The sequence below is a fragment of the Salvelinus alpinus genome, chromosome 25, assembly GCF_045679555.1.
Source record: "Salvelinus alpinus chromosome 25, SLU_Salpinus.1, whole genome shotgun sequence".
In the NCBI taxonomy this organism is placed as follows: Eukaryota; Metazoa; Chordata; class Actinopteri; order Salmoniformes; family Salmonidae; genus Salvelinus; species Salvelinus alpinus.
The window spans coordinates 21,058,792-21,071,709 of NC_092110.1; positions in this window are offsets into that span (position 1 = coordinate 21,058,792).

Genomic DNA, 12,918 nt, shown 5'->3' on the forward strand with positions numbered 1-12,918 from the left:
GTGAAACAAACAAGAAATAAGACAAAAAACTGAAAACTTGAGCGTGCATAACTATTCACCCCCCCAAAGTCAATACTTTGTAGGGCGACCTTTGCAGCAATTACAGCTGCAAGTATCTTGGGGTATGTCTATAAGCTTGGCACATCTAGCCACTGGGATTTCTGCCCATTTTTCAAGGCAAAACTGCTCCAGCTCCTTCAAGTTGGATGGGTTCCGCTTGTGTACAGCAATCTTTAAGTCATACCGCAGATTCTCAATTGGATTGAGGTCTGGGCTTTGACTAGACCATTCCAAGACATTTAAATGTTTCCCCTTAAACCACTCAAGTGTTGCTTTACCAGTATGCTTAGGGTCATTATCCTGCTGGAATGTGAACCTCCATCCCAGTCTCAAATCTCTTGAAGACTGAAACAGGTTTCCCTCAAGAATTTCCCTGTATTTAGCGCCATCCATCATTCCTTCAATTCTGACCAGTTTCCCAGTCCCTGCCGATGAAAAACATACCCACAGCATGATGCTGCCACCACCATGCTTCACTGTGGGGATGTAGTTCTCTGGGTGATGAAAGGTGTTGGGTTTGTGCCAGACATAGCATTTTCCTTGATGGCCAAAAAACTCAATTTTAGTCTCATCTAACCAGAATACCTTCTTCCATATGTTTGGGGAGTCTTCCACATGCCTTTTGGCGAACACCAAACGTGTTTGCTTATTTCTTTCTTTAAGCAATGTTTTTTTTTCTGTCCCCTCATCTGTAAAGCCCAGCTCTGTGGAGTGTACGGCTTAAAGTCGTCCTATGGACAGATACTCCAATCTCCGCTGTGGAGCTTTGCAGCTCCTTCAGGGTTATCTTTGGTCTCTTTGTTGCCTTTCTGATTAATGCCCTCCATGCCTGGTCCATGAGTTTTGGTGGGCGGCCCTCTCTTGGCAGGTTTGTTGTGTTGCCATATAATTTCAATTTTTTAATAATGGATTTAATGGTGCTCTGTGAGATATTCAAAGTTTAGTATATTTTTTTATAACCCTACCCTGATCTGTACTTCTCCACAACTTTGTCGCTGACATGTTTGGAGAGCTCCTTGGTCTTCATGGTGCCACTTGCTTGGTGGTGCCCCTTGCTTAGTGGTGTTGCAGACTCTGTGGCCTTTCAGAACAGTTGTATATATACTGAGATCATGTGACAGATCATGTGACACTTAGATTGCACACAGGTGGACTTTATTTAACTAATTATGTGACTTCTGAAGGTAATTGGTTGCACCAGATCTTATTTAGGGGCTTCATAGCAAAGGGGGTGAACACATATGCACGCACCACTTTTCCGTTTTTTATTTTTTATTATTTTTTTAAACAAGTAATTTTTTTTCATTTCACTTCACCAATTTGGACTATTTTGTTTATGTCCATTACATGAAATCCAAATAAAAATCAATTTAAATTACACGTTGTAAGGCAACAAAATAGGAAAAATGCCAAGGGGGTTGAATACTTTTGCAAGGCACTGTATTGACTCAGGGGTGTGAATACGTATATAAATTAGATATTTCTGTGTTTCATTTTCAATACATTTGCAAAGATTTCTAAAAACATGTTTTTATTTTTTCATGGGGTATTTTGTGTAGATGGGTAAGAAAAAAATATGTTTAATTTGATAAACTGTAACTAGGCCACAATATATATATAAACTCAGCAAAAAAGAAACGTCCCTTTTTCAGGAACCTGTCTTTCAAAGATAATTCGTAAACATCCAAATAACTTCACAGATCTTCATTGTAAAGGGTTTAAACACTGTTTCCCATGCTTGTTCAATGAACCATGAACAATTAATGAACATGCACCTGTGGAACGGTCGTTAAGACACAAACAGACAAAATGAGAAAAAAAATTCCAGAAAATCACATTGTAGGATTTTTTATGAATTTATTTGCAAATTATGGTGGAAAATAAGTATTTGGTCAAAAACAAAAGTTTATCTCAATACTTTGTTATATACCCTTTGTTGGCAATGACAGAGGTCAAACGTTTTCTGTAAGTCTTCACAAGGTTTTCACACACTGTTGCTTGTATTTTGGCCCATTCCTCCATGCAGATCTCCTCTAGAGCAGTGATGTTTTGGGGCTGTTGCTGGGCAACACGGACTTTCAACTCCCTCCAAAGATTTTCTATGGGGTTGAGATCTGGAGACTGGCTAGGCCACTCCAGGACCTTGAAATGCTTCTTACTGATCCGTGTAAAGGAATTGTGAAAAACGGAGTTTAAATGTATTTGGCTAAGGTGAATGTAAACTTCTGACTTCAACTGTATATATATATATATACAGTACCAGTCAAAAGTTTGGACACACCTACTCATTCAAGGCGTTTTCCTTATGTTTACTATTTTCTACATTGTAGAATAATAATGAAGACATCAAAACTATTAAATAACACATATGGAATCATATAGTAACCCAGAAAGTGTTAAAAAAATCTAAATATATATATTTAAGATTATTTGGCATAAGTCCATATTATGGCAAGAACAGCTCAGATAAACGACAGTCCATCATTACTTTAAGACATGAAGGTCACTCAATTCGGAACATTTCAAGAACTTTGAAAGTTTCTTCAAGTGCATTCGCGAAGACCATCAAGCGCTTTGAAGAAACTGGCTCTCATGAGGACCACCACAGGAAAGGAAGACCCAGAGTTACCTCTGCTGCAGAGGACAAGTTGATTAGAGTTACCAGCCTCAGAAATTGCAGCCCAAATAAAAGCTTCACAGTGTTCTAGTAACAGAGACATCTCAACATCAACTGTTCAGAGGAGACTGAGTGAATCAGGCCTTCATGGTCGAATTTCTACAAAGAAACCACTACTAATGGACACCAATAAGAAACACGAGCAATGGACATTAGACTGGTGGAAATCTGTCCTTTGGTCCAAATGAGTCCAAATGTATTATTTTTGGTTCCAACCGTCGTGTCTTTGTGAGACGCAGAGTAGTTGAACGGAAGATCTCCGCATGTGTGGTTCCCACTGTGAAGCATGGTGGAGGAGGTGTGATGGTGTGGGGGTGCTTTGCTGGTGACACTGTCGGTGATTTATTCAGAATTCAAGGCACACATTACCAGCATGGCTACCACAGCATTCTGCAATGATACGCCATCCCATCTGGTTTGCGCTTAGTGGGACTATCATTTGTTTTTCAACAGGACAATGACCCAAAACACACGGGTGCTGCGGAGGTGTATGTAACGACAGTGCTTTTTACCGGTTTCTGGTCTGACTTTAAAAACTGGTCTTGTCGTAGAACATGCATACCTCAGGTTGAGTCCTTGCTTGAGTCATGCAAATACTTATCCAGTGATGAAATACGATTATTGCATTGCTCAATGTACTGTATATATTGTAGCTATTTCTATTTTTATATGAAGTCTATTTGCCCTTTTTGTAAAGGAACAGGGATTTGTATGCTTTTTTTCTAACTAACTGAAGAAAATAACATTGAACTTGAGATCTTGCCAAGACCCCTGGTTCTTTCCAATACACAGTGGTGTAAAGTACTTAAGTATAAATACTACACTGCTCAAAAAAATAAAGGGAACACTAAAATAACACATCCTAGATCTGAATGAATGAAATATTCTTATTAAATACTTTTTTCTTTACATAGTTGAATGTGCTGACAACAAAATCACACAAAAATGATCAATGGAAATCAAATTTATCAACCCATGGAGGTCTGGATTTGGAGTCACACTCAAAATTAAAGTGGAAAACCACACTACAGGCTGATCCAACTTTGATGTAATGTCCTCAAAATTAGGCTCAGTAGTGTGTGTGGCCTCCACGTGCCCGTATGACCTCCCTACAACGCCTGGGCATGCTCCTGATGAGGTGGCGGATGGTCTCCTGAGGGATCTCCTCCCAGACCTGGACTAAAGCATCTGCCAACTCCTGGACAGTCTGTGGTGCAACGTGGCGTTGGTGGATGGAGCGAGACATGATGTCCCAGATGTGCTCAATTGGATTCAGGTCTGGGGAACGGGCAGGCCAGACCATAGCATCAATGCCTTCCTCTTGCAGGAACTGCTGACACACTCCAACCACATGAGGTCTAGCATTGTCTTGCATTAGGAGGAACCCAGGGCCAACCGCACCAGCATATGGTCTCACAAGGGGTCTGAGGATCTCATCTCGGTACCTAATGGCAGTCAGGCTACCTCTGGCGAGCACATGGAGGGCTGTGCGGCCCCCCAAAGAAATGCCACCCCACACCATGACTGACCCACCGCCAAACCGGTCATGCTGGAGGATGTTGCAGGCAGCAGAACGTTCTCCATGGCGTCTCCAGACTCTGTCACGTCTGTCACATGTGCTCATGTGCTCAGTGTGAACCTGCTTTCATCTGTGAAGAGCACAGGGCGCCAGTGGCGAATTTGCCAATCTTGGTGTTCTCTGGCAAATGCCAAACGTCCTGCACGGTGTTGGGCTGTAAGCACAACCCCCACCTGTGGACGTCGGGCCCTCATACCATCCTCATGGAGTCTGTTTCTGACCGTTTGAGCAGACACATGCACATTTGTGGCCTGCTGGAGGTCATTTTGCAGGGCTCTGGCAGTGCTCCTCCTTGCACAAAGGCGGAGGTAGCGGTCCTGCTGCTGGGTTGTTGCCCTCCTATGGCCTCCTCCACGTCTCCTGATGTACTGGCCTGTCTCCTGGTAGCGCCTCCATGCTCTGGACACTACGCTGACAGACACAGCAAACCTTCTTGCCACAGCTCGCATTGATGTGCCATCCTGGATGAGCTGCACTACCTGAGCCACTTGTGTGGGTTGTAGACTCCGTCTCATGCTACCACTAGAGTGAAAGCACCGCCAGCATTCAAAAGTGACCAAAACATCAGCCAGGAAGCATAGGAACTGAGAAGTGGTCTGTGGTCACCACCTGCAGAACCACTCCTTTATTGGGGGTGTCTTGCTAATTGCCTCTAATTTCCACTTGTTGTCTATTCCATTTGCACAACAGCATGTGAAATTTATTGTCAATCAGTGTTGCTTCCTAAGTGGACAGTTTGATTTCACAGAAGTGTGATTGACTTGGAGTTACATTGTGTTGTTTAAGTGTTCCCTTTATTTTTTTTTAGCTTTTTGGGGGTGGTATCTGTACTTTACTTTACTATTTATATTTTTGACAACTTTTACTTTTATTTCACTACATTCCGAAAGAAAATAATGTACTTTTTTCTCCATACATTTTCTCTGACACCCAAAAGTACTTGTTACATTTTGAATGCTTAGCAGGACAGGAAAATTGTCAAATTCACTCACTTATTAAGAGAACATCCATCACTAAACACAAATGCTTTGTTTGTAAATTATATCTGAGTGTTGGTGTGCGCCCCTGGCTATCCATTACTTACTTTTTGAGCATCTTAAGCTCATTTCCTGCATGCCTTCTCCATTTAGAACAAAAAGTAAGCAAAATTGCCCACAGTCATCAAGCTAGGTAAGAGATCATTATTCAATATGTTTAAGTGATTAATAAGAAGGTAATTCAATAATAAATATTGTGTTGCACCTTTAACCAATAGTTAGAAAAAAAGAGACATCCTCTATATCAAATTTCAGCCAGGAAGACCAGCCAGCCCGAGCTGCCTGCACGCCCGACCCCCACCAGTCTAGTCAAAAACTTAACACTCTCTCAACACAATTTCCTTCCCAGTTCACACATTACATTTTTTTTGGTTCCCAAGGGAAAGGTTTGGAAACAAAAAACAAAACAAAAAAACCCACATACACTTCAAAAATACATTAACACACAGAAACAGCGAATCCTCCATATAATTAATCTCATAGGACTAATAGAACTGTAGAGCTCTTTTTACTGCACACAATATAGCTGGGTCGCCCAGTCCTGTCCCTAGGGGTCCACCACCCTACAGTGCCCCAACACGAACCACTCAGCTTTAGGATTTTAGTGAAACATTCATTATTGGTTCGGGTGTTTTAGGCCAAGGCCAGAGTGACAACCCACAGGACGACAGACTACCAGGGCCAGGACTGAGTAGCCCAGGAGCTAAGGAATGCCTAAATAGGTATCTCCCCTGACATGGGCATGTTTTCAATACAGACGCCTTTTGTTGTATTGTTGTATTGTTGTATTGTATTCCATATATTTCCCAGTATACCCTTAATCTTGTAATAAATCAAATCTAGTGATAAATGACTTGACATTGTGGGAGGATAACCAACCTTCCATTTAATGGCAATGCATTTCTTAGCCGCTATAAATGCTTGGTTAGACAGTTTCTTCAGATAACAGTCTCCAGTATCAACATTTCCAAGCAAACAAAAACAGGGAGATGGGGAGAATCTGTAGATATGCTGAGACAAAAGAACATACTCTTTGCTAGAATTCAGCCAGCCTTCCCAAGACCATAACATATGCAAATATGTCCCCTTTTTTGTTTTACACCTCCAGCAGGGGAATTACATTTCTGAGTGCATGTAATTCAGTTTCACTGGCATATAGTACGTTCTATGGATGGCCTTAAACTGCAGTCATTTATGTCTGAGATGCGCCATAGGTGAATGCGCCATAGTGGGTGCACGAGTGTGCCCGAGACCAGACCTCCTCTCACTCTTGCATTCCCTTGGGCGTCCATCAATTTTAATGGTAAGGGCGATAAGAGAGTCGAGATCCATCGGCAATTCTCGAGCAGCTAGCTCATCCTTTACCTCCTCAGATAATCTGTGCACAAAAGTATCGAAAAGAGACTCCGGATTCCAGGCACTCTCGGCGGCCAACGTGCTAAAATCAACCGCGTAGTCTGCCACACTACGGTAGTTTTGACGTAAGTCAAGCAGTTTACTGGCCACCTTTGTCCCGGAGACCGGAGACTCAAATACCTTTCTCATTTCTGCCATGAATTCCTCCAGATGACCACAAATGGCAGATTGTTGCTCCCAAACTGCCGTAGCCCAGGAGAGCGCCCTTCCCGACATTAGCGTAATAATATATGCTATCTTCAATCTGTCTGAAGGAAACAAAGATGGCTGTAGCTCAAAAATAAGCGACCACTGAGAAAGAAACCACAGCAGGTATCACGATTCCCCGAATATCGCTCCGGAGGAGGTAAGCAGGGTTCTCGGGGAGCCGGGATAGGCTGTATCAACTCACCACAGATAGGTAAAAAATTACTGGGTGATTGGGTTTTTCAGAGGTGGCAGGTAGCCTCTGAGCTAACTCCCTGATTTGCTCCATAATAGCCTTTAACCCATGGTCGTGGCATTCCGTCAAGGACCTGAGCCCTTCCAAAAGGCCCTGTAACAACTCCTCATGTCTCCCAATGGTGGCTCCCTGCAGGGAGACAGCGTGGCGGAGCTGGTCCAAGTCTGCTGGGTCTGTCATGGCCAGTTCGTACGTTCAAGGCACAAGGCAAGACCCAGATGCAGACACAGGAGGCAGATGGTTGGAGTCTTACAATGTTTAATAATCCAAAGGGGTAGACAAGAGAATGGTCGTGGACAGGCAAAAGGTCAAAACCAGATCAGAGTCCAGGAGGTACAGAGTGGCAGACAGGCTCATGGTCAAGGCAGGCAGAATGGTCAGGCAGACGGGTACAGAGTCCAGAAACAGGCAAGGGTCAAAACCGGGAGGACTAGAAAAAGGAGAATAGCAAAAAGGAGTACGGGAAAAAACACACTGGTTGACTTGACTAAACATACAAGACGAACTGGCACAGAGAGACAGGAAACACAGGGATAAATACACTGGGAAAAATAAGAGACACCTGGAAGGGGGGGAGACAATCACAGGAACAGGTGAAACAGATCAGGGCGTAACAGTGAGGGGTTATGGCAGGGGAAACTGTGTTGCATAGTTTAGTGTGTGGTGCGGGAATAATGACAAGTGAACCTGGGGAGCTTTTCGTTCACATTGCCCTTTAAAAGGGAAACGGACTGAGGATTTCAAGCGAACTGAACTTAGACCCCCTCGAGGGTCTGAGTTCCTTTTGTAGTTTTCACACTGGACAAAAATTGTCTGAAAGGGACCAAGTGTGAGAACACCCTAAGAAATATCAGAACAAGCAATGTCAGAGTCCAGAATGTAAATATATATATATATATATACACACTGCGTGTACAAAACATTATGAACACCTTCTCTTTCCATGACATAGACTGACCAGGTGAATCCAGGTGAAGGCTATGATCCCTTATTTATGTCACTTGTTAAATCCACTTCAATCAGTGTAGACTCCTGAACATCTAATCAAATGGCTACCCAGACTATTTGTATTGTTATTATCTATGCATAGTCACTTTAATAAATCTACCTACATGTACATATTACCTCAATACCGGTGCCCACGCACATTGACTCTGTACCGGTACCCCCTTTAATTGCTGCTCTTTAATAATTTGTTATTTCTTGTCTCTTACTTGTTTTTAGGTATTTTCTTAAAACTGCATTGTTGGTTAACGGCTTGTAAGTAAGCATTTCACTGTAAGGTCTACACCTGTTGTATTTGGCGCATGTGACAAGTACAATTTTATTTGTTTTTATGAAGGGGAGGAGACAGGTTAAAGAAGGATTTTTAAGCCTTGAGACAATTGAGATATGTATTGTGTATGTGTGCAGAGGGTGAATGGCAAGACAAAAGATTGAAGTGCCTTTCAACGGGGTATGGTAGTAGTAGGTGCCAGGCGAGACGGTTTGTGTCAAGAACTGCATTGCTGCTGGATGTATATATATATCACAAACCCTTGAGGTGCCTTATTGCTGTTACCAACGTAATTAGAGCAGTAAAAATACATGTTTTGTCATACCCGTGGTATACGGTCTGATATACCACGGTTGTCAGCCAATCAGCATTCAGGGCTCGAACCACCCAGTTTATAATGGTGTGTATAGACCAGTGGAGGTTGCTGAGGGGAGGACGGCTCATAATTATGGCTGGAACTGATTCCGCTCCAGCCATTACAACGAGCCCGTTCACCCCAATTAAGGTGCTACCGACCTCTTGTACAGACAGTATGGACAGTATATGAATAGGAAAGGTGTGTACAGCAGTAGTTATATAGGAAGGCTGAGGTCCTTGATGATCTTCTTGGCCTTCCTGTGACACCGGGTGCTGTAGATGTCCTGGAGGGCATGCAGTGTGCTAGTACATTATGTTCCTGGGAGAGCCACTTCACAGACTCACATGAGAAGTGCTTTGTGTGTGTTTAGAGTGATACACAGGGGGCAGAGGGGGTTCCCATTCCCTGCATGTGGAGTTTGATTACATTGTGAGAACATGTGCACACCCAACAAAAATAGTTCTCAGCAGTGCATGCTTTTTGGGCTGAGCTCCTTCAGAGGCACACTGGTCCAGATTCCAAGACAGCTGTCTCTAAATGGGTGAAAGGTTAAAGCCGTAAAAAAATATGCTCTCTGCTAGGAAAGGCAAAGGCTGTTTAAATAGTATAAATGGAAGTATAAGCCTGTATGATGAATTGGACGAATGGAAACTCAGTCAACAGAAGCGTCTGATGACACCTTATGTGACTGGGCCCCTCTGTGTGCCAATAGGACTACACACTTCAATTAGAGGCCAACAGCATATTCGTAACAGAGTATGAAATCCTCTGCACTATTATCAATCATAATGCATCGCTATCTGATGACTCAGGAAACAACAAAGCATGACCTGAAAACCATTTGGGCTTAATTTCAACTAAGTGCAAAATGCAATTGACTTGACTCATAAATCCACACCATTTTTATAGGCTGTTTTGAAAATATCCTCTGTAGTCAAAATACTTCAATTGGCTTTGGGAATAAATTAACATCATGATATGGTGGAGGTTAAAACCAGGTTGAAGACCTGGATTTATGTGATACTTCCAGGTTGTTATTGTAAAATATGTGTCCTCAATAAGACCTACATCGGTACTCAATAACCTGCTAATGTACTGCTACAGATGTGTGTTCTACTAATGTGTACTCAATAACCTGCTAATGTACTGCTACAGATGTGTGTTCTACTAATGTGTACTCAATAACCTACTAATGTACTGCTACAGATGTGTGTTCTACTAATGTGTACTCAATAACCTGCTAATGTACTGCTACACATGTGTGTTCTACTAATGTGTACTCAATAACCTGCTAATGTACTGCTACAGATGTGTGTTCTACTAATGTGTACTCAATAACCTACTAATGTACTGCTACAGATGTGTGTTCTACTAATGTGTACTCAATAACCTACTAATGTACTGCTACAGATGTGTGTTCTACTAATGTGTACTCAATAACCTACTAATGTACTGCTACAGATGTGTGATCTACTAATGTGTACTTAATAAGCTACTAAAGGCAATGTAAACCCACTACACTAAAGTCTGAGTGGTTGCTTTAAAGTCAAAACAAGACAGCAATATGGCTAGTACAACAGGAATACAGTACACCATGAATGTGTACATGTACATTCTCATGGACAGTAAACAGAGAGCAACCGCTCTGTTAGATCAGTGATTAATCATTACGTGATGACCAGTTGGTTATCCTGAATATAATGAACTGTCAAGCTAACACCGCTTAGATGAGCTGATAATAAGGGCTTACCAATCAATAGAGCTCTCACAAAGCCTCCATGAGGGTTCCTTGAAGGCATATAGGAGTGAAAACATGACCCGGGGGTCACTCAATTAGAGCATAGGGATCAGGCACAGGCCATGTCATCATCCCTGACCATCTCCATTACATAACCACATGGCCCGAGCTCACTGTAAGTGGTCATTTAAGACAAAGTAAAAACCCTAATCAAATAAAACTAAAACTGTAATTGGTTAATGATGGGCAGACATTTCTTAACCTTGCAAAGCCGCCTGATCCTGCAAGCTTACATGAACGTTGGTGCACGGATATCTGCAAGAATCAGTCTGGTATTTACGAAGGCTAAACATTTCTAGCTCTGAAACTTTAGTCTATTTTGTTTTTCAATTGTTTCCCCTTTCCCCTCTCCCCTCTTTTTGTGGTCATCTGACATAGAAAAGATATCATTGTGCTCTCACCTGCATGTGCATTGATTACAAGGAGCATGCGTAAACAATACTGAGGAAGAACAGAGCGACGTCACACATCCTCATGGTAATAGCAGTCTGTTGGGAATAGGAGGCACGCTCCAGAAACATTGTTCCTGGGTAATCATCCCCTTAGCCTCCACCTGCATGCTAATATGTACTCTGGCTGAACCCAGACCCTTGACCTTGCGTGGTCAGAACGAGGTTGAAGGTCATCCTGAGAGTGCGTCAAAAAAGAAAGTGATTAGGGCACTAATGGAGTCTGGGCATTTAAGAGTTACTGGTCCTCAATACTGGAAGTAATCCCAAACCCCAAGGTCAGGCCTAGTGTCCACTGAGGATCAACTGACCCCATCACAGACTGGTTCCACTGGACATGAAACCATTACAGACATAAAAGGCTCCACACAACAGAGAACAAATACTTCACACTAATCTAACACTAACAATGGCTAACAGGTTGGCAGTAAATCTGAAACCGCATATCAAAGTTACAGTTGAAGTCGGAGGTTTACATACACCTTAGCCAAATACATTTAAACTCACTTTTTCACAATTCCTGACATTTAATCCAAGTAAGAATTCCATGTTTTAGGTCAATTAGGATCACCACTTCATTTTAAGAATGTGAAAAGTCAGAATAATAGTAGAGAGAATTATTTATTTCAGCTTTTATTTCTTTCATCACATTCCCTGTGGGTCAGAAGTTTACATACACTCACTTAGTATTTGGTAGCATTGCCTTTAAATTGTTTAACTTGGGTCAAACGTTTCGGGTAGCCTTCCACAAGCTTCCCACAATAAGTTGGGTGAATTTTGACCCATTCCTCCTGACAGAGCTGGAGGAACTGAGTCAGGTTTGTAGGCCTCCTTGCTCGCACACCCTTTTTCAGTTCTGCCCACTAATGTTCTATAGGATTGAGGTCAGGGCTTTGTGATGGCCACTCCAATACCTTGACTTTGTTGCCATTTTGCCACAACTTTGGAAGTATGCTTAGGGTCATTGTCCATTTGGAAGACCCATTTGCGACCAAGCTTTAACTTCCTGACTGATGTCTTGAGATGTTGCTTCAATATATCCACATAATTTTCCATCCACATAATTTTCATCCCTCATGATGCCATCTATTTTGTGAAGTGCACCAGTCCCTCCTGCAGCAAAGCACCCCCCCAACATGATGTTGCCACCCCCGTGCTTCACGGTTGGGATGGTGTTCTTCGGCTTGCAAGCGTCCCCCTTTTTCCTCTAAACATATTGATGGTAATTATGGCCAAACAGTTCTATTTTGTTTCATCAAACCAGAGGACATTTCTTCAAAAAGTACGATCTTTGACCCCATGTGCAGTTGCAAACCGTAGTCTGGCTTTCTTATGGCGGTTTTGGAGCAGTGGCTTTTTCCTTGCTGAGCGGCCTCAGGTTATGTCGATATAGGACTCGTTTTACTGTGGCTATAGATACTGTTGTACTTGTTTCCTCCAGCATCTTCACAAGGTCCTATGCTGTTGTTCTGGGATTGATTTGCACATTTCACATCAAAGTACGTTAATCTCTAGGAGACAGAACGCGTCTCCTTCCTATATGACGGCTGCGGGGTCCCATGGTGTTTATACTTGCGTACTATTGTTTGTACAGATGAACGTGGTACCTTCAGGCATTTGGAAATTGCTCCCAATGATGAACCAGACTTGTGGAGGTCTACAATTCTTTTTCTGAGGTCTTGGTTGATTTCTTTTGGTTTTCCCATGATGTCAAGCAAAGAGGCACTGAGTTTAAAGGTAGGCCTTTAAATACATCCACAGGTACACCTCCAATTGACTCAAATGATGTCAATTAGAATATCAGAAGCTTCTAAAGCCATGACATC